This window comes from Ambystoma mexicanum, chromosome 8, assembly GCF_040938575.1.
Source record: "Ambystoma mexicanum isolate Mex_15411 chromosome 8, UKY_AmexF1_1, whole genome shotgun sequence".
NCBI lineage: Eukaryota > Metazoa > Chordata > Amphibia > Caudata > Ambystomatidae > Ambystoma > Ambystoma mexicanum.
This window is the reverse complement of record NC_090929.1, coordinates 1,090,953,178-1,090,974,766: the sequence shown is the minus strand read 5'-3', so window position 1 is coordinate 1,090,974,766 and position 21,589 is coordinate 1,090,953,178. Positions and strand designations below refer to the sequence as shown.

The 21,589-nt window shown below is 41.5% G+C and overlaps 1 long non-coding RNA gene across 2 annotated transcripts in view; it reads left to right on the top strand.

Moving 5' to 3' along the window:
- LOC138472758 (uncharacterized) overlaps positions 1-21,589 on the top strand; it is a 443,860-nt gene that overhangs the window by 90,867 nt on the left and 331,404 nt on the right. The gene's annotated exons all lie outside the window — the stretch shown is intronic.

Sequence of the window (21,589 nt, the reverse complement as noted above, 5' to 3'; positions counted from 1 at the left end):
TTACTGTCTAAGGAAGAATTGGAAGAATGGGAAGCTGGAGACCCGGTGCGAAGTATTAAGGAAGGTTTGCCTTATGTGGATACAAAATTATATCTACCTTCTGAGGAGCTACAGGAAGAAGCATTGAAGAATTGTCATGATTCACCTTTGGCAGGTCATCCAGGAGTTAAGAAAACTGTGGAACTTCTTCGAAGAGAATTTTGGTGGGAAAAGATGCGTGAAGACACTGAAAATTATGTTAGAACTTGTGAAGTTTGTATTCAAGCAAAATCTGATCATCAAAAGACTGCTGGTTTATTAGTACCTTTGCCAATTCCGCCTCGTCCTTGGCATAGAGTATCAATGGATTACATTGTTGAATTACCATCTGACAAAGGATGTTCGACCATTTTAGTGGTGGTAGATGTTCTTTCCAAAGCAGGACATTTCATTCCCATTAAAGGTGCAGCCACCGCAACGTCTTTGGCCCAAGCCTTTTTACAGAATGTAGTGAAACTTCATGGTTTACCAAGTCAAGTGATATCAGATCGAGGAGCACAGTTTGTCTCAAGGTTTTGGAAAGCTTTTTGTAAGGAATTGGGAATTGAAATTAACTTGACTACTAGTTATCATCCAGAGGGAAACGGACAATCAGAAAGGGTTAACAAGGAGTTAGAGAAGTATATTCGTTGTTATTTGGGTTCTGATCACAGTTGGGTGGAATTATTGTGGTTGGCAGAATTCTGTTATAACACAGTCAAGGATTCAACTTCAATGTCTCCATTTTTCATAAATCAGGGATTTCATCCACGTTTTCTGGGAGGAGTCGTTTTAGATGAAGTGGAAGTTCCTGATGTTGAGTGTAGATTGAGAAGTATGGGACAGAATTTAGAAAAGGCAGTTCGAGCTTTAAAAGTAAGCAAGTTGAGTTATAAGGTATTTGCTGATAAGAAACGTAGAGAGGCTCCTAATTATCAGGTAGGGGATAAGGTATGGTTATCCACTAAGACTTTAGCTTTGAAAGGAAAGAACAAATTTAGTCCTCGTTTTATTGGACCATTTGAAGTTGAGAAGGTATTTTCTCCAGTTACTTTAAAGTTGAAATTACCATCTAGTATGAAAATACACCCTACATTCCATGTCAAATTGTTGAAGCCATGTAGAAGTGACACTAGATTATTTGGCGTACCTGGTCCAGTATTTTCTGATAATGATAGTGAATATGAGGTTCAAGCAATTTTGGATTCTCAAATTGTTTGGGGTCATTTGCAATATTTAGTAGACTGGAAGGGGTACGGGCCTGAAGAGAGATCTTGGGTTAAAAGTAAGGATGTTCATGCCCCTAAATTGACCAAAAAGTTTCATTATTTAAAACCCTTTAAACCAGGCCCTGGGGCAGGTGTATTACGGGGTGGGGTACTGTCAGGTTTTCACATTTTGTACCTCACATTTGCAAGGGTCCTTTTAGAAGTTACAGCTATTATTTCTCAAAAGCTAGAAAGAGGGGTTTGTTAAAGTATTGAATTATTTAAATCATCCCAGGTGTGAGGGTAGAAAATGTCACTAAAAGATTTGTTCATATTTCCGTAACTACTTTTTTCCAGTTAGAAAGATGAGATTCTCCCCAGCCAAGATGGTGGAACACTTTCTCAGCAGTGATTGGTTAGGTTTACTGCGGGCATCATTGTGTTATCATTGTGGAATGTTCTAAAAAGTTCTAAACTGCCTTTCATTAAAGTTTCTACCAGAGTAGGTCATTAGTTAGCTCCAATAAATAAGGTTTATTTCCACATAATAAGTGGTAGATTACAGTATTATAGCTTTACATTTAACATAGTATTCAAGTTTGATTAAGACTGCAGTAGAAGAAAGAAACTAGTTTCAAGTGGCTCTGAAGCTGAGCAACTGTTACCAGAAACTAGTTGCAAGTGACTTTGATGCTGAGCAGCTGTATCCAGTCATCCAGTAAAGGACAAAGCTAAGTGACCTCTTGGATCTTTAGAGATTAATTTATTGTGATTCAAGTGACAATTTTTGTTAAAGTTTCTCTACTGAAATTAGAACAATAATGTGTAAGACTGGTTAACTTTAATAAGATGGTAAGTGTGTATTTTGTTATTTAGTAACCACTAATAAGGCGCGCGGTTCTATGCGCCGTGTTTCTAATGTTTAAATATTAAAAAGTACTAACTTCATTTTTTTTTTTTTACGTGCGCGAGTCGGGTCCGTATTACTCGCGAGCATGTACCGAGTGTATTTGGATGCGCGGGATTAGAAAAAAGGACCTAACAACGTTGTTCAAGTGTCACGGCCATCTTGGAATTCGTTATTTCTTCAATACGAGCGCGTTTCTTCACGGAGGATGTTCAAAAATATTTGAAGCCTTAGATGAAGCAGAATTCTTCCGATTTTGACCTCAGTTACAAAATAACATCATCTTCGTCCAATATAGTACAAGGTATTATTTAATTCCTAAAAAGTTAAGTTCAAAAGTATTTTAAAAACTGGAATTGTAGTAGTGATAAGCTTTTGGGTGTTTATTTTTAAGGACTTTTGAGGTGGTGTTAGAAGAAAAGATAAATGATACTACATTGTCAAGAATCGAATTACAGCCGACTACCTACAATATTGCTACATAACCACTTAAGAAATTAAAGAGCCTAACAGCAGTTCGAGCTTAGGCTACAGGTAATAGAATCTAGTAATCAGAAGATTAGTCATTGTAGAGAAATAGAAAAAGGTATTCTAAGACTGCATTTTTATTTTAGGAACACTACTGAAAAATAATACCAGATCTTTCCTGCAAAGACAGACAGAAGTGCCAGCAGTAGGAGTTCCAGAGAGTTCCAGACTTGTCTCTTTTCTCTCAATCCAATTCCCCTTTCCCCTTGGGTTTGCCTGTCCAATAGTTTTATTGTTACAGGATTGTTGGGCAGGCGGGCTTTGGGGGTTTAGAGGACCAGCTTCACTCCTGCAGGATTCTTCAGCAGTGGTTCTGACACCACCTCTGGGGTGCACACTTGGCCGATAGAGTCCAAGTCAGCGATGCGCAGGTGAGCATTTGCTTTGGGATGCACAATCTGCTCTTGGCGCTCAGGCGGGGGGAAGACGGACGCTGCCCTTGTTAGTCTTGCGTCACAGGGTTATCCTTTGTCAGGGTCTTACCTCTTTTTGACAAAGGCCCTGGTCTCAGAGGGCTGCGATGTTCCAGTCCGCTTTCCTCCATCCGCTGATGATGGCTGCGGATACGCCTTCCAGGTTCTTCTTCGCTGTTTTGACCCGTCGCCATCTCCCGCCGTGAACTGCCGCAGACTGCCAAACTCTCCTGCCGAACTCTGCGGCCGCTGCGCAGCCGGTGGCAGGTTTTAAGGACTGGCTCCTCCTCAGATTAGGAAAGAGTGAAAACAGACCTCAGCAGCAAACGTGGTGTTTTCCACAATGCAGCCTGCCGCAGACTGCCAAACCCTCCTGTCGAACTCCGCTTATTCGCACCCATTGGAGTCGTCCGTGTGGATCATATTGTTCCGCTTACACAGTAAGAAACGACCTGTCAAAGTAAAGTCAGATATAATCTCCCCGTTTAAATCGAGGAGTTTCTGATGTTACCTCAGTTATCATATTGCCATTAGCCTAAGCATCTGTTATTGTTACCCTATTCACTGCTTAATTACAGATAAATGCAGCAACTTGAGCATTCGTTGCACATATGGAAATATAAGAAATTAAATGTAAATGCAATTTGTGTTAAACTCCTATTTGGGAGTAATCTTTAAATTGTGTTTTAATCGTGTATCCATTGGCCCCTCATGCCCCTCTTGTCTATCGCGACTAATTGGTAATTGGTATTTAGAGTATTTGATTGTGTAATACCCATTGACAGACCCCGGATTAGAACTGTCCATAACCGTTATTACACACTTACAAGAATAATGTGTCGATCTAGTACTCACATAGTTGTTAGTGTTTCATAGTGCGTTGAGTGTTTAGCATTTAATGTGCTGTGTGCATAGCCCAAAAGCTCAATAGTCAATTGTGACTGCACGCTGGCAAGAATAATGTTTTGATCTAGTATTGCACATAAATATGCAAGCCTATTATAGTGTGCTAGTGTATAGCATTTTATGTGCGGTGTCGCAGGCATAACCCAATAGCCTCCAACCCACCAAAAAAGGCACTCTGTAAGATATATATCTATGCTTTCCGGATTTCAGAAATCCGATAAACACCAGAAAACAACCCACTGGAGGAAAAAGTGCCCCCAGGTTTAAACTGAAAAACACTGTTTCCCCGTTTCCAGTGCTGCCATAGTATGAGCAGGGATGGGATGAAGTTTGGAGTTGCAGGGGTGGCTGGAGAAGGGGCTTGGCAGACAATAGGTAAAGGGCTCTACTCCCTCCATTTATGCTTATTTGCTTCCCCTCCTGTCCCGACCTTATTAAAAAAACACTGTACATTCAATGTTACATTGTTTTCTTTGTAAAAAAAAAAATGTATTCATATATGGTAAGAGCTATTTTGAGGAATTGTAGACAAATTGCAGCCATTTTTATGGTTGCTGATACAAGTCTTAAAATTGGCTAAAATTCCTCAAAATAGCCCTTGATCACTGACAAATATTTGCATGATCAAAAAATGGTTTAACATGGATTTTTCAGTGTCTCGGTTTGTGATCAGAGACCCTCTGTGTATGTGTATCTGTCTGGAGGAGAGCTGAAAAGTGTCTGCTGCCTGTCAGCTTTAAAAGGAAAGCCGTATGAGGCTTGCATGTACGAGGCTTGCATGAGGCCACAGTGTCACGGTCACCTCCCAACCTCATGTGGCTCTCTAGAGCACCTGCACCCAGCAGCCCATCAGTGGATGCAGGCCCCTTAATTGCTGCTTAGAACTTGCTTTCTTCAAGGAGAGTTTTTAAATTAGGAGCAATTTATAAATGATGGCTCATTTAGGGGATACATGTGGGTGGACAGAGTAATTTGAGGGCATACGTAACCCCTTTGGTTGAGGTTGGCACGCTTGCTCAAGTATTTGGCTGCCGGGATTTTAGCCAGTTTGTCATGTTCCCAGTGCAGACGCTTACCCACAAGAACACAAGCACTTGTCTTGTATTGAGATTTTGTTTTACAGGGAATATTTCGCTACAGATTGCTGGGTTTAAAAGGTGAGCACCTTTTATACTTTTCCAGCATTTTTATTGGAACATTTCCTCTCTCAGGTTATTTATCTGGTATTCATCATTTTTTGTAAAAGTCCAATGCTCTTTTGTCTTGCACACTTCCTTCTAAGGGGAATGTCAATTGAACTACATTTGTATATTTCACTTTAAGATATGTTCACTTACTGTGATTAGATTCATGGGTGCCAGCTTTTGATTTTCGATATGGGGACAAAAGTTCCCACGCAGAGTCAAGCGAGAGAGCCGTGCTCATCTCCAGTCAAAACAACACTTTCTACAGCACATATTTCAGCAGTAATACGAAAAAACCATAAGATTTAAAGAAAGGTATAACCATATAACATCTCAGCAACAATCACCTAACCTGCTGAGTTGCCCTTGAAAAATTCTGCTATATGATCCCCTGATATTCCCACAACAGGCCAACAGCAAGCCTCAGCGGGTAGATTAATAAGACTCCCTTCTCGTTTTGTAGTGAGCAGCACTTGATAAACAGTTATTATCTGCTCAGAGTTTATTTTGACAGTCCAAATAATCCTTATCCCCACCAAAGTGAGTGCTCCCCGGCAAAACCTTTTATCATGCTATGCCTTATCTGCTAAAATTAGAAGTCTGTACAATGTGGAAAGGTCGTTTTCACAAATCAAAGTTTTCTTGGGAAGAAAAGAAAGGGCAAGGATGGGTAAAGAGTCCCTGAAAAAGTATTGCATAATTTTACTACAATCATTTTGACTTGTAGAAATGTTAGATATTACTGGTTTAACACATTCATCTTTGTTATCCGGAAAGTGTTCATAACCTCTTGCTCTAAGAGGAATTACCCTACTTATGCGGGCTGTGAAACAATAAAAGAATGTTTGTGTGTTTACACTGTAAAAAACAGCTATCTGCGATTTTTTTGATGTGGGAAAACAGGATAACACTGATAAAAACAGATCCTGAAACTTTGTGAAAACAATGAAAAAACACCCCCGGAATAAAAAAATAATGAACCCCTAAAACAGGAAACCCTATATATATCTGTATGAACCCGAAAGTCATGCGGCGAGTGCTATTTAATTAATAAATAATAGCACCGGGATATATTTTGCTAATACTGACAACACAACCAGAACTCCCTGACATCTGTCTTCTCTGCCTCCTTAAGTGCAATAATCAAAAATGTTAAGGAGGTAGATCATTATGTAGACAACCAATGTAGAATATCAAACAAATCTAATAAGATAGACCGCCACACTAGTGATCCATTGCCATCACCCCCTAGGCTGCATTACCCATGCCAAGGAAATCGAACATGTATCCCCAAAACAATAACCAAAAGCAGTTTCATAAATAAAAAAGGGTAGAGTAGCACAAATGAAACAGGAAATGAGTGGGAAAAAAATTGGATGAGCAAGCGAAAAAAACTGGTGTAATTACCTCCCAAAGGTCGACTCATGAGATTGATCACACCCCGATCTAATTGTAACCCCCAATGAACACTTTGAAGTGATTTCATCTCCCAAACGGAAAAAATAGCTGCAGGTAACGAGATTGCACAGGAATTAAGGTACTATTACCCTGCTTGGCTAAAAAACATATTGAGATTACTCTCAACCTTCCTATTGCTGCTAATGTGAATGCGATTCAGAATGAACCATTAAAGCTATATAGTCAAGATCATGATTGCAATATTACCATACAAGCTCAAATTAATGAGCCCCCCACAAGTGAGTACACCAACATTACTATCACCCATCAATATGACTAGTTCTCTGGCTTCAAAGGTGATAACTATAGATCTAGTGGATAAACGGGTTGAAAACCATGTCACCAACCTTAACACTGATATTATGGGCCATTTCAGAATATACTGGAAGTACATTCTCAAGTCATAAGTGGTAAGAATGAAGTACTTGTGCCACTAGAAACAGTGAAACCCAATGTAGACTCCCCAACTCAGTCCTTAGCCATGCCACATGAGAATCATGCTATTAGCCTAGATTCCAACATTAGCATGGCAAGTACATGCTCGGTTACGATGTTCGAAATAGAAAATGTACTGTGTAGTTTAAACGAAAAATGCGAAAGAATGGAGAACAAATTGGTGCAAGACAAGTGTATAAAGATGCTGCTTCAAACATAGACGCATTAAGTCCATCAATAGAAACCATCACCAAAACAATGCTTCCTCTAAACGCCAAAAGAAAGGGCAAATAAATAATAAGTAACTTCACAAGCTTTTATGTACTTGTCTAAAGGTCAATCAAAAAAAATCGAATGGTAATCATCTTCCATACCCCAGCAATACTTCTATCACTCGACGCCGAAAAGGCATTCGACAGACTCTTTTAGACCCTAGAATACATGGGATTTGGGAACAACTATATAAAAATGGTCACGGCCAACTATGCATCCCCCTCGATAAGAATAGCAATCAACGGGGTAGTCACGGAGAGGGTAATGATCACCAGGGGGACGAAACAGGGCTGCCCACTCTTCCCCCCTCTTATATGCAATCTTCCTGGAGCCGCTCCTAATCAAAATAAGGGAATCAACCCATATTAAGGGGATAGAGATGGCGGGTAAACAACATAAGGTGATAGCATACGCAACAATATGCTATTGGCGCTGGAGGAGCCAACGAGCACACTCCCTCGAGCGATACAGGTGTTGGAGAACTTCGGGGACATCTCGGGGCTGAAAATAAATAAGAATAAATCAGAGAGCCTACACCTTGTGGGGAATAGAGAACCATTGAAAAGGGGGGCGCGTGCGCTGGGTCTAAAATTAGCGGAAGATAGCATTAAATACCTAGGCATAACACTCACACAAAAAGTAGATGCTCTATACAAAAAGAATTACCCCCTTCTACTATCAAGACTTAAAAAAGACCTGGAACGCTGGTGCCCATTAAATATCTCTTGGTGGGGGAGGATCCAATCGGTAAAAATGAACGCACTCCCCAAGCTGTTATATTATTTCCATGCCCTACCGATAACGATCCCAAAGCAATTCTTCAAACAGCTGGCAAAGACAATCTCACGATTCATTTGGAATAGGAAACCCCCAAGGGTAGCCAGAGCTGTCCTTACGACCCATGTCAAAGAGGGGGGACTAGCACTCCCACACTTCAGAAACTATTACCAAGCAGCGCAACTCTGGGTTCTAAAAGAATGGCTAGGGGACAACCAGAAATCGATATGGGTGACGCAGGATAGAGCGCTTGCAAGAACCCCCCTAGAAGATCTCTTATGGAAACCCAAGCAGCACCGACACCCAAACCTCAGAATCAGCGAAATCATGAAAACCACATTGAACGCCTGGGACGAGCAAATGCGGAAAGGGAACATAACTTCTACTACTGCCCCTTTCACACCGATATGCAGGAACCCACAGTTCCCACCAGGACTAGAACACGGGGCCTTTAAAAAATGGGAAGATGTGGGATGCAGGAAAATTGGGGAAATGTTCTAAGACAAAGAATTCAGATCGTTCGCAGAATGTAAGATACTGTGGAACCTAACGAGTGCGGATAGGTATAAATACGAACAGCTCAAACACTGGCTAATGGGGCCGGAGATGATCCAAGCTGCGACCAGGGAACTGACCAGTTTTGAGAAATTCCTCCTTACCAACTCAGGGGATAAGATGCTAATCTCCACAATACACAACTTCATAAACAAACCAGAAGAATGTGTAAAATGGGCATACATGAAAAAATTGGAAAAATCTCTCGGGGAAGAAATAACGAACCACCAATGGCAGGCGCTATGGGCTGATATACCTAAACTAACGAGAGCGGCCCAGACCAGGGAAATGTGGATAAAAATTGTCACACAATGGCACTACACACCGGAGAGGCTCAACAGCATGTACTCAAATACGCCAAACAGATGCTGGAAGGGCTGCAATGAACCAGGCTCTTGGAGGCACATCTGGTGGGACTGCCAGAGGGTCAAGGGGTTCTGGACAGAACTGATATCAGAAATGAAAAAGATGTTGCCAGAAGCGGATTTGGTGGAGGAGAAGGTATGGCTGTGCGGACTGCAAGACCGACAAATCAGGAAATATACACCAAGGCGCAACAGAGAGGTTTCATGGGCCTGGTCATTGCCGCTTGGGCCACAATAGCACAGAACTGGGAGAAACAAGACACACCACTGATTTACACATGGCTACAAAAGGTCTGGTCGCAAATGACGATGGAAAAAATCACGCACAGCCTACAGGGAACACAGGACTCCTTCATGAAAGAATGGGGGGGAGCGCTTGAATACTTGCAATCAGACTTCATGGTGCAATGGTGCCCTCAAAATATAAAAATTACGGACATTTTCACTTCTTAAATAAACCCGAGAACAATGGAACATTGACACTTCTTCCGGAATGGGGGCGGGCGGGGGGGGAGGTGGGACGATTGAGGGATGGTTGGTATTTTGTTATTGCTTTGTGAAAACAATAAAAATACAAGTTTAAAAAAAAAATTGAATGGTTGCATTCATAATGACATAATAAACGACCATGCAATTACACAAGAGACCTTGAACCCTGAACCGAGTGACAATAATGTGATTTACCAAGTGTCCAGTAATAGCAAATTAGAGCCCCTACTGGACTATGATAACACTAATCACAAAGAACAAGCCTCCGCCATTTCCCATCCAACTAATGAACTACTGTCCCGTAATGATATTCGTAACTACTTACGTGAACTCGTAGAGGAATCGCAGCTAAATAAAATTGATGATGGCGTTAAACTAGGAAGTCATAGACTTGATCAAGATGTAGAAACAACTACGCATAGTGAAAATACTACTGATGACCATCTGCCTATAGCAGCAAACTGCGTAAAAAAAAACAGCTAGTAAATCTGGCAATGCAGTGAACGTTGAGACAAATTCCAAAACTAGCTAATGAAATGCAAGGTACTACAGGTTCCAAAAACAAGCACTTAAATAATGCAGAAGTGACTAGTATAGAGGTTGTCAATTTGCCTGAAGTGATTAAAGCATTGGAGATTAAATCGGTGATAGGAATTGACAGCCACCCTCCTTTGAATAGCACTACAGTACTGTACATTTTGCATGCAATAATTCCACGTAGAGTAATTACTCAAAAACTCAAGATCCCAGATACTCCTCGGCTTGCAGAAGAAAATAAGATGAATCTTGAGCAAGCTCGAGTTGAGCTAGTGAACCATGGTGTCAAACCCCTTGAAAGTGAAAAAACCATTAGAATCCTGGGACTGTATAGACACAATTGCCAGTGTAAGATCCCTCAATCCTCCACATCTTTTACTAAAGGTGGAATAAAAGATGGGCTCTCTTCCACAATATCTACAAAAATACCCAGACAAAACAGTGAGAAATAACTTCTCGAGACTTAGACTAAATGTTGCCCATGTTGGGGAAATATTGGTAAGAAGAAACCAGGGGGGGCAGGCAAGAAAACTCTGTGAACAATGTGAATCTCCTAGTAAAGAAACAATAAGACACTTACTAATGGAGTGCGAAGGCACCTGGGAAGCCAGATTGTTGCTATTCAGGTGATTTGTGGCCTAGGAGGAGAGCCTCATATCAGAGTTTTTTTGGGACAGAATGATTGCTGGTCAAGAGATCATGTTAACAGCAACAATATTACAAGTATTGAAAATAAGTTCCATCATAATATAAAAGAAAACTTTAGTACTTTGAAAAGACTGCTGTTATGTCATCCAGTTTCCCGGTGGACCTCTGGTTTTCCTTCTTTCTCTTTCTTCTTTCTCTTTTTGGTGTCTTGTTCTTTTTTATTTTATTTTCTTCTCTCTCTTTTGCTTCTTTCTTATTGCAGTTACCTTTTGATGTTCTTATTTTTATAAAGGTTTTTTTTATAAAACCTAAATACAAAATAATAATAATAATAATAATTACATCTGACATTCTAATCCCTGACCAAATGAAGTATAAAAACCATGTTACCTCCAACATATGGTTTAAAACTAACCTTAGTTTGGCCAACATATAAAAATGAGGTTGAATTATTCAATCTAGGTTATGGGTGTAAAGAAATAGAAATGAGGAAAATAAAGTACCCAATAGACACTTCCAAATCGCTACTAAAAGCAACTACCTCTAGTATACCCACATCTAGGCAAAATGGTCCACAGCTTAATAGACCCCAAATAAGTACAAGAGCTTCTAATCAATCACCTAATATCATCACTAAGGTACTACAGATTGAGCAGGAACATGACAAATCTGCTTACTGGCAATGGCTAGCTACTGTATTTAAAGCTCATGTTTCTGATAAATCGTGATAACACTGTCTTAATGTGTTCTTGGAATACAAGAGGATTTGCCTATCTAACAGCTGATGATGGGCTATTAGACAATATTAACTTTTTCACAATAGTGGCATTACAAGAGACATGGTTAACAGAAGTGTGTGAGATAGATGGCCGTAGTACGTTGCAAGTTCTAGCGACTAAAGGGCCAGTTGGTCGACCACAAGGTGGCCTATTAGTAACAGTGCGCCATCCGTGGAGTCTAACACCAATCTGTTCCTTTCTGATGATACAAGCAGTGAAAATGAATACTGTGAAACAGAATAATGAACAGATATTATTAATAAATATCTATGACTCTGCCACCTAACTATGTAGCTACTAAAAATAACACTGAAATAGTGAACCAAATTCTTCTAACTACTAAAAAAAGACTTACCAGTGTTTGCCTTAGGTGACTTCAACGCAAGAATGTATGATCACACAGTTTGCCCTTTGGCTACCTTAAAGACAGATAGGCAGGGGAAAACATGGCTGGAGTGGTTTACCCTGTTTAACTTTACTATGCTTAATGGCAACTGTAAAGGTGATTCCTTAAGAGCGTTCACAAGAATTAGAGTGTGTCAACAATCGATTATGTCTTCGCCAGTGAAGCAGCTATGGCTATTGTCAACGATATGTCCAACCTGCATCGCAAAGATCACTGTCAAGGTGCAGGCCTTGGGATCACTTAAAAGGGGGTCTGGAGGGAGTTGTGGACGTGGTCCACACGTGGACAAACAAGAAAAACTCCAGCGCAAAGGGATATTGCCTTATCGAAGGCTTCTGTGCCCTCTCTGCAGGAACAAAGGCCTACAGACTTCAACTCCCAGCAGGCTCTGGGCCAGAAACTACAAAACCCCACCCACGTCGGGTGGAGCACATCCGCGCATGCGCGCGCGCACGTTAGCACGGGGCTTGTGCTCGAACTCCCGAACGAAGAGGACGTGTTCACTGCAGCTCCGAGGAAGGGGATACACGCGAGGGGCCACGCCCCAGCCAGCCATCACTCGGGCCCCTCACACGCCTGAGATAAGTGCAGCAAGCGCAGGGGAGCAGCTACAGCAAGAGCTGGGAAAGACGCGTTGGGGCAGCAAAGCCGCGATCAGGGGCGTACAGTCAGGATTCTCTCACGCGCAGCAGGGCACACGCAAGGGGGCATCGCCCAGACTCCTCAGTCCCCTTGTTCTGCAAAAGATAAGTCCCGTGCAAAACCCAAGCTGAGACTCGCGCAAGACTGGCACCGAAGCGCAGCGATCCCACGAGCAGTGCATATTATTTGCATGCATAATTAGCCGGTGCATTAGCTAAGGGAACCGCTATTGGGAGCACAGCGGCGTGGCTTGTACAGAAGTCGCACTGCGCCACATGCGGCTAGCGGCATGTTTATTATTTAATCTTCGTGTGAATAATAACACGTGGATCAGAATTGCGGGGCCACGTGCGGCTTAACCGCATATTCGGGTGAAACTCACTCACGGGGGCATATGAGTTAGAACGTGGGGGTGCATGAAGGAATGTCGTTGACCCACTGATGCATCTGTTGTGTGTGTGAAGAAACACTCACAAGGTAGTAACTCATAACTCTCTTTGCAGCATTTATCTGCTCCGGAGACCGGACCTGAGAGTGCGCAGGCAGGAGGCCAGCACTCAAAAACAGAGATAAGTCCTTTTGCTCTAATTGCCTCATTGATGACAGTCTGTAATGTGGGCATGTAATGTATCTGTAAGGTTAGAATGCATGTTTAATTGTTAGTTTGTATTTACCCTATCATCCCCCAGTCCTGTCCACTTTCCCTCTCCTAACCCTTGTTCCGGTTATCCTGAAAAAACAGTTCCTGTCCAACCATCGATTCCCTAACCCTCTTTCCCCACCGGGGTCTCGGAGGTCTGTGTAAGCTGTGACTTGCAGGCACTCGGACCGCGGAGGGGGTGGTTGGTTCGTGCCACTCCTGCGCTTGAAGGTTGGAGCCTGACAATCACCTACCGTTGTGTAATGTTAGACGTGAGAGTGAATGCATGTACAACATTACTGAATGTTGACCTCTTTCTTAATTCAGAAAAATATAATGAGTTGGAATACAACAAACGTAGCGAGTGCATGCGCTATAGCAGAGGAAGGCCTTCACCGTTTCTCTGTAGATTGCCTGATGCCAGCTGAAAATAAAGACACTTCCATCTTAACAGATTTTAAAAATGTAATAAAATTGATCAGCGCTACAACCCAAAAAAGTCCTAGCTGTAAGATCCCACGATGTAATAGTCCCTATAACAAGCAACAGTGGTATGGGCATAATATCCAAATAGCGAAAAGAGAGATGAGACAAGCCATAGCTAAAACTGTAAAATATGAAGGTAACAACACAACCACAAAATAATATCCCAAAAACTATTAAAGATATAAAAAAATGTTTCGCAACTTCCTGCATGAATGTAAAAGCAATAAACTATATGATCTCTGGTTGGAATTGGCCTCTCATGCTAAAAATAATAACACAGGGATTTGGACTGCTCTAAGAGGGGCAGCAAAAACAAATCTACCAATAAATAGTGTACTGGAAGAGAGTTGGTGTTCGCATATAATGAACACTCTGGAGGCCACAACCCCGTGTGACGAACAGCATATAACTGACAAAGCTAGATGGACCTGCGCGGCATTAATTGACAAGATCTCCCACATGATTGCTAAACTACTGTCATCTCATGCAATAGGCCCAGATGGCAACTGTAATGCTTTGCTCAAGTTATCTCCATGTAGTTGGTCCAAAGCTCTTCACCCCTTGTTTAATAAAATAGGCGACAGTGGCATAATACCCGACACATGGAAGGAGAGCACGATTCTCCCAGTATATAAAAAAGGTTGTTGGAAGTTACCATCAAATTATTGCATGCTGGCGATGCTAGACATTCCTGCCAAAATGTTTGCACTCATGCTTTTAAATGAACTAAATCAGTGGCTACATTTACATCAGATCCTACCCATTAATCAAACTGGCTTTAGAACTAAATCTAGTACCAGTCACAACCTGATATATCTGACTTCCACTATAGAATACGCATGGGAAAGACGACAATTGCCATTATATGCGGCATTTATCGATTTTAGTGCCGCCGTCGGCACGGTCATGAATAAACTGTGGAACAACTGGCAAAATGGAATATTCCTCATGGTCCGTTGCACGTGATTCAGCTTTGTACACTCATACTAATGTCTGAGTGCGAACTAACTGCATGGGACAAGTAACTGAACCATTTCCCACAGTGCGTGGTGTAAAACAGGGCTGCATACTGGTGGCAACTCTGTTCAATTTATACCCGGCTGACTTGGTTGCGACCTTGAGTCTAGTGGCAGCTCATCTAGTAAAATTTGGTTCATTAAGCTATAGTTGGCTAGGGTATGCCAACAACCTTTTCCTGCTTGACTATACCCCCAAAGGCCTTCAAGCCTTATTGGACGCACTGGGAGAATATGCCGTCAGCAATGGTCTTCGGATCAACGTTGAGAAAACAAACATAGTAGCATTCTTGGGTAAATCCAAGAGTAAAACCTCAGCATGTCTAAGATGGAAACTCATTGAAAAAGAGCTAGAATGTGTAGAATGTTATAAATACTTTGAGATGGGCCCAGCAATGGATAGTGAATAAGAAATATTGCATGAAAATCGCTCTCTCCATAAGCCACGTTATAGGCAAACAAAATGCCATCTCCATTAAAACCAACCTATTGCTATATTCCTCCAAAATAGTTCCTTGCCTGCTATATGGAGTAAACCTATGGGGGCACAATTTTAGAGTTGAACTTGCTAAACCTGAGGCCAAGATTCTGAGATTGTTGTGCAGAATGCCGAAGTCACTGTCAATTGAATTCCTCCTAAAAGTTTGACATTTTAAAAGTAACTGGAGTAGTAGATCATAAACTGCTGATGGTGTATGAGAGACTGCAGTGGCTCGACAATGGTACAATGAGTGAATTTATACGAGCTTCTAGTGGCATTGAAAACTACACAAAAATTGGAACACTTGATCAACTACATGTAAAACATAAGAGGTGGATAAATGTTAACATAAGAAAAAAAAGCTTGCGGGTCTCAGATTTTAAAACAACACACTAAGACAAATATAAAAGATCTGTATCAAGAAATGATTATGGTTGAACTCGTATTGCATACTAACAGTGGTCCCTTTATAGCATATTGGATGGATCAAACTGCCAGGTGTACATACATAGACATCTATCCCCACAGTGCTATTATATGCAATTACTTGCTATGTAAATTTAACCACTCTAAAGTTCTAGAAATAGTGGGCGCAAGAATGCGAATACTGCACAACAAGATGAACTGTCGTCTATGCAGTGAGAATACAATCGAATCCACTAAGCATATACTGTGTGTCTGCAAGAGTTTAGCAGCTTTGAGAACATGTACCATGTGGTCCTACTCTAATATGTTAAACGTGGACTCTCAGACAATACTGTGGAGTAAATTGATGGGAGGAAATGATGCTAACCTGATATATATCACTTGATGACATTTTACGTAGAGAGCATGAAGATTTTAAAAATATTGACTGAATAATTAAATTAGTTTTAGTGAAGAATGTGTTTGTACAGTTTTTAGCCAAATGAATTGCTGTGCCAATAGTCTATAATCTTTTGTATTGATGAATGTGATGCGATTGTCAATTGTCTGTTTATACAAAGCCAACGTTGGCTATGTGTATAATAATACATTTAAAAAAAGAATGATTCATTTTAGGAAGCACTGTGTGGATACTTATGTGGCTGTAAGCATTGATGCTGAGAATGAATTTGGTAGTGAATTGGTTATTCCTCCGTCATTTACTGCTTAAGGTAAACTGCGGCCTGCAATTTATGCAGCTCTTTAGATCTTTGTATAATGGTGCCAGAGCGACAGTATCTGCGGATTTCTATACGTCTGAGTTCTTTGATCTTCATAGGGGCGCGCATCAAGGGTGCCCTCCATCGCCTTTACTGTTTGATTTTATTCAAAGAACTATTAGCTATTGCACTTAGGACGCATCCAGACATAAAGGGCATTTCAGTTGGAAACTTTACCTCGAATGTGCTCCTCTATGCTGATGACCTTCTGGTGATGATCTCAGACCCGGGCATGATCTTTTGGGCATTCATGTCTTCTTTGCATTTGTTTGGCAGCATTTCGGATTATAAGGTTAATTTCTCTAAGACTTTAATCTTTCCAATTTCGTCTTTGTGCCACAGAGTCTTGTTTGATGCAGGAGTGTGATGTGTGGGCTGGCAGTGGTTTTAAGTATCTGGGTAGTCAGATTTCCAGAGATACTGATGCACATCTCGTGCACAATATTAGGCTTAAACTTGCAGAAATAGATGGTCTGTGTTGAAAGTGGGAAAGGCTGAATTTGGCGCTCTGGGTAAGATTAGTGCGATCAAGATGTCACTGCTTCTGAAGCTGCTATATGTGTTTAGCATGCTCCCCGTTCCTCTTTCAGGTAAACTAGTTGCAGAAATATGTCTTTACAACAGGTTTCTGTTGGCTGAGGGAGGCAGGTCAAAGATCCCGATCGATATTCTTCAAAAACCGGTGCATATGGGGGGCTTTGGTTATACCAGAGTGAGACACTATCACGCTGCCTTTACGCTACATACACTGCACTACTGGCATCCATAAGGAAATGTTGACGTGTCTAAACTGGGTCCTCATCAAGAAAGAGTCAACCCCCCCGACTCCAGTTGATTGTCTGCTTTATTTGGAAAAAAGGCTTCCAGTTGGATTGACTCCGTCTATTAGGCATGTTATGTGTGTTTGGAAAAAGAGTAATGAGATTCGGGGGATAAATATTTGCTTTGTAGGGACTCTTGTCTCTGGAAGAACCCGGCTGTACAAGTTGATAATTGTACTCTTTCCTGGGTCACATGGCAAAAGGCTGGCATTTGGAAGCTTTTGCAAGTTAATAATGGTCTTGTATTTTAAGTATGAGCTGAGACGAGCTGAGAATCACCATTATCTGGTTGCTAAGTAATGTCTTTGACGTGTTATTCTCTCCGTCTAATGCTAGCTTGGATAGGTCACTCATGATCTTGCAATTGTCTGGAAGCATGCCACACTCTGCCTCATTGATTTACAAGCTTCTTGCCCCCTTTGAATCCTGCCTAGCTTCTCAAAATGGTAGGAATAATTGGTACTCGGACCTTGGCTATAAAATGTCTAACATGGAATGGAACCGGGTATGTGCAGGTCCATCTAGGTATAAGATTGATTTAGATGTTCGTTATACACAACAGAGGATTACCCATTACATATATTGGTCCCCATGGAGTATGTGGCCATGCACACTATCCCAAGACAACACTTTCAGGAACTGCAGGGGCTCTACTACCATACACGTATTTTGGCAATGCCTGAAGGTTTGACCGGTCTGGGATGAAATCCTTCAGCGTGTGGACCTGGTGTTGGGTCTCTCCCCTGTACATCGCTGATCTGTGTCCTGGGTCTGTTCCCTCCCACTATTAATTTGCTTGCTGGTAAGTTCATTTGGGTGTACAGAGGTCTCTTGATGGCTAAAAATCACATTCTTAGGTTGTGGAAGAGTGATCTGTGACTTCCTGTGAATGATTGGCGGCATAGTTTGACACTTCTCTCCAATAGAAGGGGAGAGTTTTTCCGAATCAATCAACTTAGTATATATGTTGTTTGAGGCTGTCTTAACGATGTGTATGTTTGATGTCTTCTTTTCTCCCCACCGGGCTAGCCCCCGTTTGTTTTTCCTTTATCTTTTAAGGTGTTGCTTTGCAGTTACTTCATGCCGTTTATGTTCTTGTTGAATAATTTTGTAATGTAATAATTTGTTTCCTTTTGATTAAAAATCAATAAACAAATTTTTAAAAAATTACACACATTGTATAGTAGAGCCACATAACATGTAAATCATTATAGCAACATGTTAAGCCAAAGCTATGTCACAGTAGCTTGAATGTTCACATCCTTAATGTTATAAGTCCCAGAATGCATGATACTGCAAGCCTGAAAAATGCATGTCAACCCATCTGTACTTTCAGTGATTTAAGACATGAAATAAAAGAAGCTGTGTAATAAACTCAGTCAGATATAAAGATTCTTTCTCACAAACTTCTAGCTCATTGTTATTCATGATGTTGACAACATTTGACCAGTGACTGCGAAGGCATCATAAGCTTGGGTCACACACATGTATTTAAAATAAAAAGAGGGTTGGGAAAATGCAACTTGACCTATCCTAAGGTGGGATTTCCCTACTTAACTGAAACTAATTATAGTCTGTGTCATAATTGAAACTAATGATAAACAGATGTCGGTCTGTGTCCAAAACCTATACTTGCCCTCACATCTATTTGTACATAATTTGTAGGGATGTCCGCATCAAAATGAGAAGTGCTCAAATAAAAGTTCAAAGCTTCTTGCATCTCTTGATTGGAAAAGGGTGTTTCCCTTCCCCAGGATTCAGGATAGTTCACTTTGCCAAAAAGAGGGGTTCCCTTCCCCAAGCTTTCAAGTCTCTCAATGTTCCAAAACAACCCAATTCCTTGGGATATTTCCTACCTTCTCAGGCTTTGGGGCCTTTCACCAATTTCACCAATATCACAGAGTTCAGTTCCTTGAGTTCAGAACACAAGTCTTTCTTGACATTCAATCACAAACATATAGATAAGTTAAATGGCTTTTTCCTTTAGTATTCGGACTAGGCGCAGTTGTCAGACCACATGGCCTACCCATTACAGGTCACGCAACCAACACACCTTACTTCTTCTTCGCAGCACAGTTACACTGCTACTGCTTTAGCTTCACAGTGGTATTGGACTTATTCTCTTGCAGCTTTCTCAATATTGGTTTTGCCACTATTAATTTGTTAGATTATGAAATACTCTCACAGCTTTTGCCACTGCTTATTCTTTCAGAATCCGAAGTTCATCTTATTCCTATGGCACTTGCCAATGCTTGTTCTCTTCATTTTAAACAATTCAACGTTTCTTTTTATTAGGGAACTTCACCAACTATTAAAAACACATTTAATTTCCTTAATTTCATTCCAATCAGTCACATTGGCCAAAGCAACATCAAATTTCCAGTTTACTCTCCTGCTGAGAATTTGCACCCTCTTCACGGGCGTATTCACAATTTCAAAGTTCGTTTCCCGCGCCCTTCCTTGGCCTTGTAAGTTTCATTTAATTTAAAGTTTGGTATTCACAAAAGTCTTTCATGCAATTCTTTCAGCCTTTGGATTATCGTAGTTAACAATCATCTGTATTTTAAACTGGTCCGACATTCCGATTGCCCAAAAGGGTCCCTCACTCGCGAGCGATTTGACCTTCAGCAACCACACATTTCGCACAGCAGCGTACCTGAGTCATTCGGCCTTTGACTCACAGGGTATGCTGGCTCCAGGTGCTGTTCTCTGCGTCAGCAGGCGCTCTGTGGCTGTCGCTGCTCCCCGCTCGGCGTGCCTCTTTCCCAGGATCTCGTCCGCCTAATGGAGAAGGAGTCCCTCTGACTCCAGGAGGTAGGCAGCCCAGTCCTGCCACCAGAGACCTTCCAAATGCTCGCACCACAATCCGCTTCGGCTGCAATGACTGCAGCTCCTTGGTGCTTCGGGCACGCGTCTCTTTGGCTTCACCTTCAAATGTTCCACAGGCAAGCTCCCTAGTATCACCTAAGCGGGCCATTTATACCGCCCCTTTGACCTCAGGTGCAGGCAATGTTCTTCTACTACATAGCGGTCTGGGTACTCAGCATCCCTCTTCCTCGTCCTAGTACCAGAGTGGTGTTTGTGTGAGTTAATAAAGAGAGGATGTATGGTTCTGGATATATGGTTCTAAGTTGTCTCTTCCTCATCTCAGTACCTGATTGGTGTGCATTGGGGAAGGTTTTCCTGGAAAAATAGGAAAGGGATTGGTTATACCCTACAAATGCCTGGCGGACATTTGACCCCTTACAAAAGGGAAATGGGGAATACTGTGTCTCACCCAAAGGTGCCTCCTCCACCCAGGTGATCCTCCCTCACGTATCCACCCCCAGGGTCAATATCCGAAAGTGACGGCCTTTCCCTGGCCACCTGGGAGGAGGATATATTGGGGAAAGAAATGAGGATGGCATCAGATTCCTCACATGACATAAAAACTATTTTATTTGTTGCATGTCAAGCTAGTAGCGATCATGGATATAAGCACATCTTTAAAAGGGTGATATGTTTTGCTCACGTTAACTATCACATATATACAAGGTAACTGGTGCTTTGCAATGTCTTTCAGTTGGAAATGTTCCATCATGGATATGAAATGCTCTGTTGCTGATAAATGTAATCTAATTGCAAGGTTGTTAAGGTGTTCAGGTTGCAGAGGCACGGGCACTGTATGTGTGGGTCTGTGCCTGGCCGTAACTTGTGACATTGGCAGTGCTTAATTGTCCAGGCTGAGCTGATTCTGTATTTGGGTAGGGAGAAAGACCAACGCGTACAGGACACTTTTTTGAGCTCTTGAACTAAAGGTCCACTCTGTAAAAAGCAAACAAACTAGTGGTATGGCTTTGCAACTTCCGCCTCTGAGTGTGTGGGGTAGAGAGTTTGGATAACAAAGTCAATTTGTTGTACTGAAGTATACATTCCATTTCTTATATTCAGAGACTATTGTCTCCCATATGAAGTTTCCTGATCAAAGTTATTTAGGTACTGCTTTTTACTTTTGCAAGGAACCACTTTGTTAGGAATGCACAATCTATCCTCCGCCCACCTCTGTGTTAACACTTCAGATATCTGAAGTATCAGATGCTAAAAAAAAGAAAATCGACATGGTGCATATTTTGTAAAGTGCTCCCTAGACCATGTTTGCAAGCCATGTTTTACAAAGATATAACCTGAATATCTAAGTCTTCTGTATTGCTTTTTAAATGCACCTTCATGTCTGAAGTCAAGCTGTCTGTGGATGGAATCGTATTACTATTTATTCCTAGGGAAATTCAAGACGGAGGTGCTTTTTTACAGTCACCATGTCATTTGACTTCGGACTGCACTACAATGCCAGGACTGCAACATCCAGCGCTCCTCAACAAGTGATTATATTTTGTGGTTACTGGATTTGTTCTGGAACTTTTGTGCTTTGTTCTGTGACCCATGACTGTCTTCCT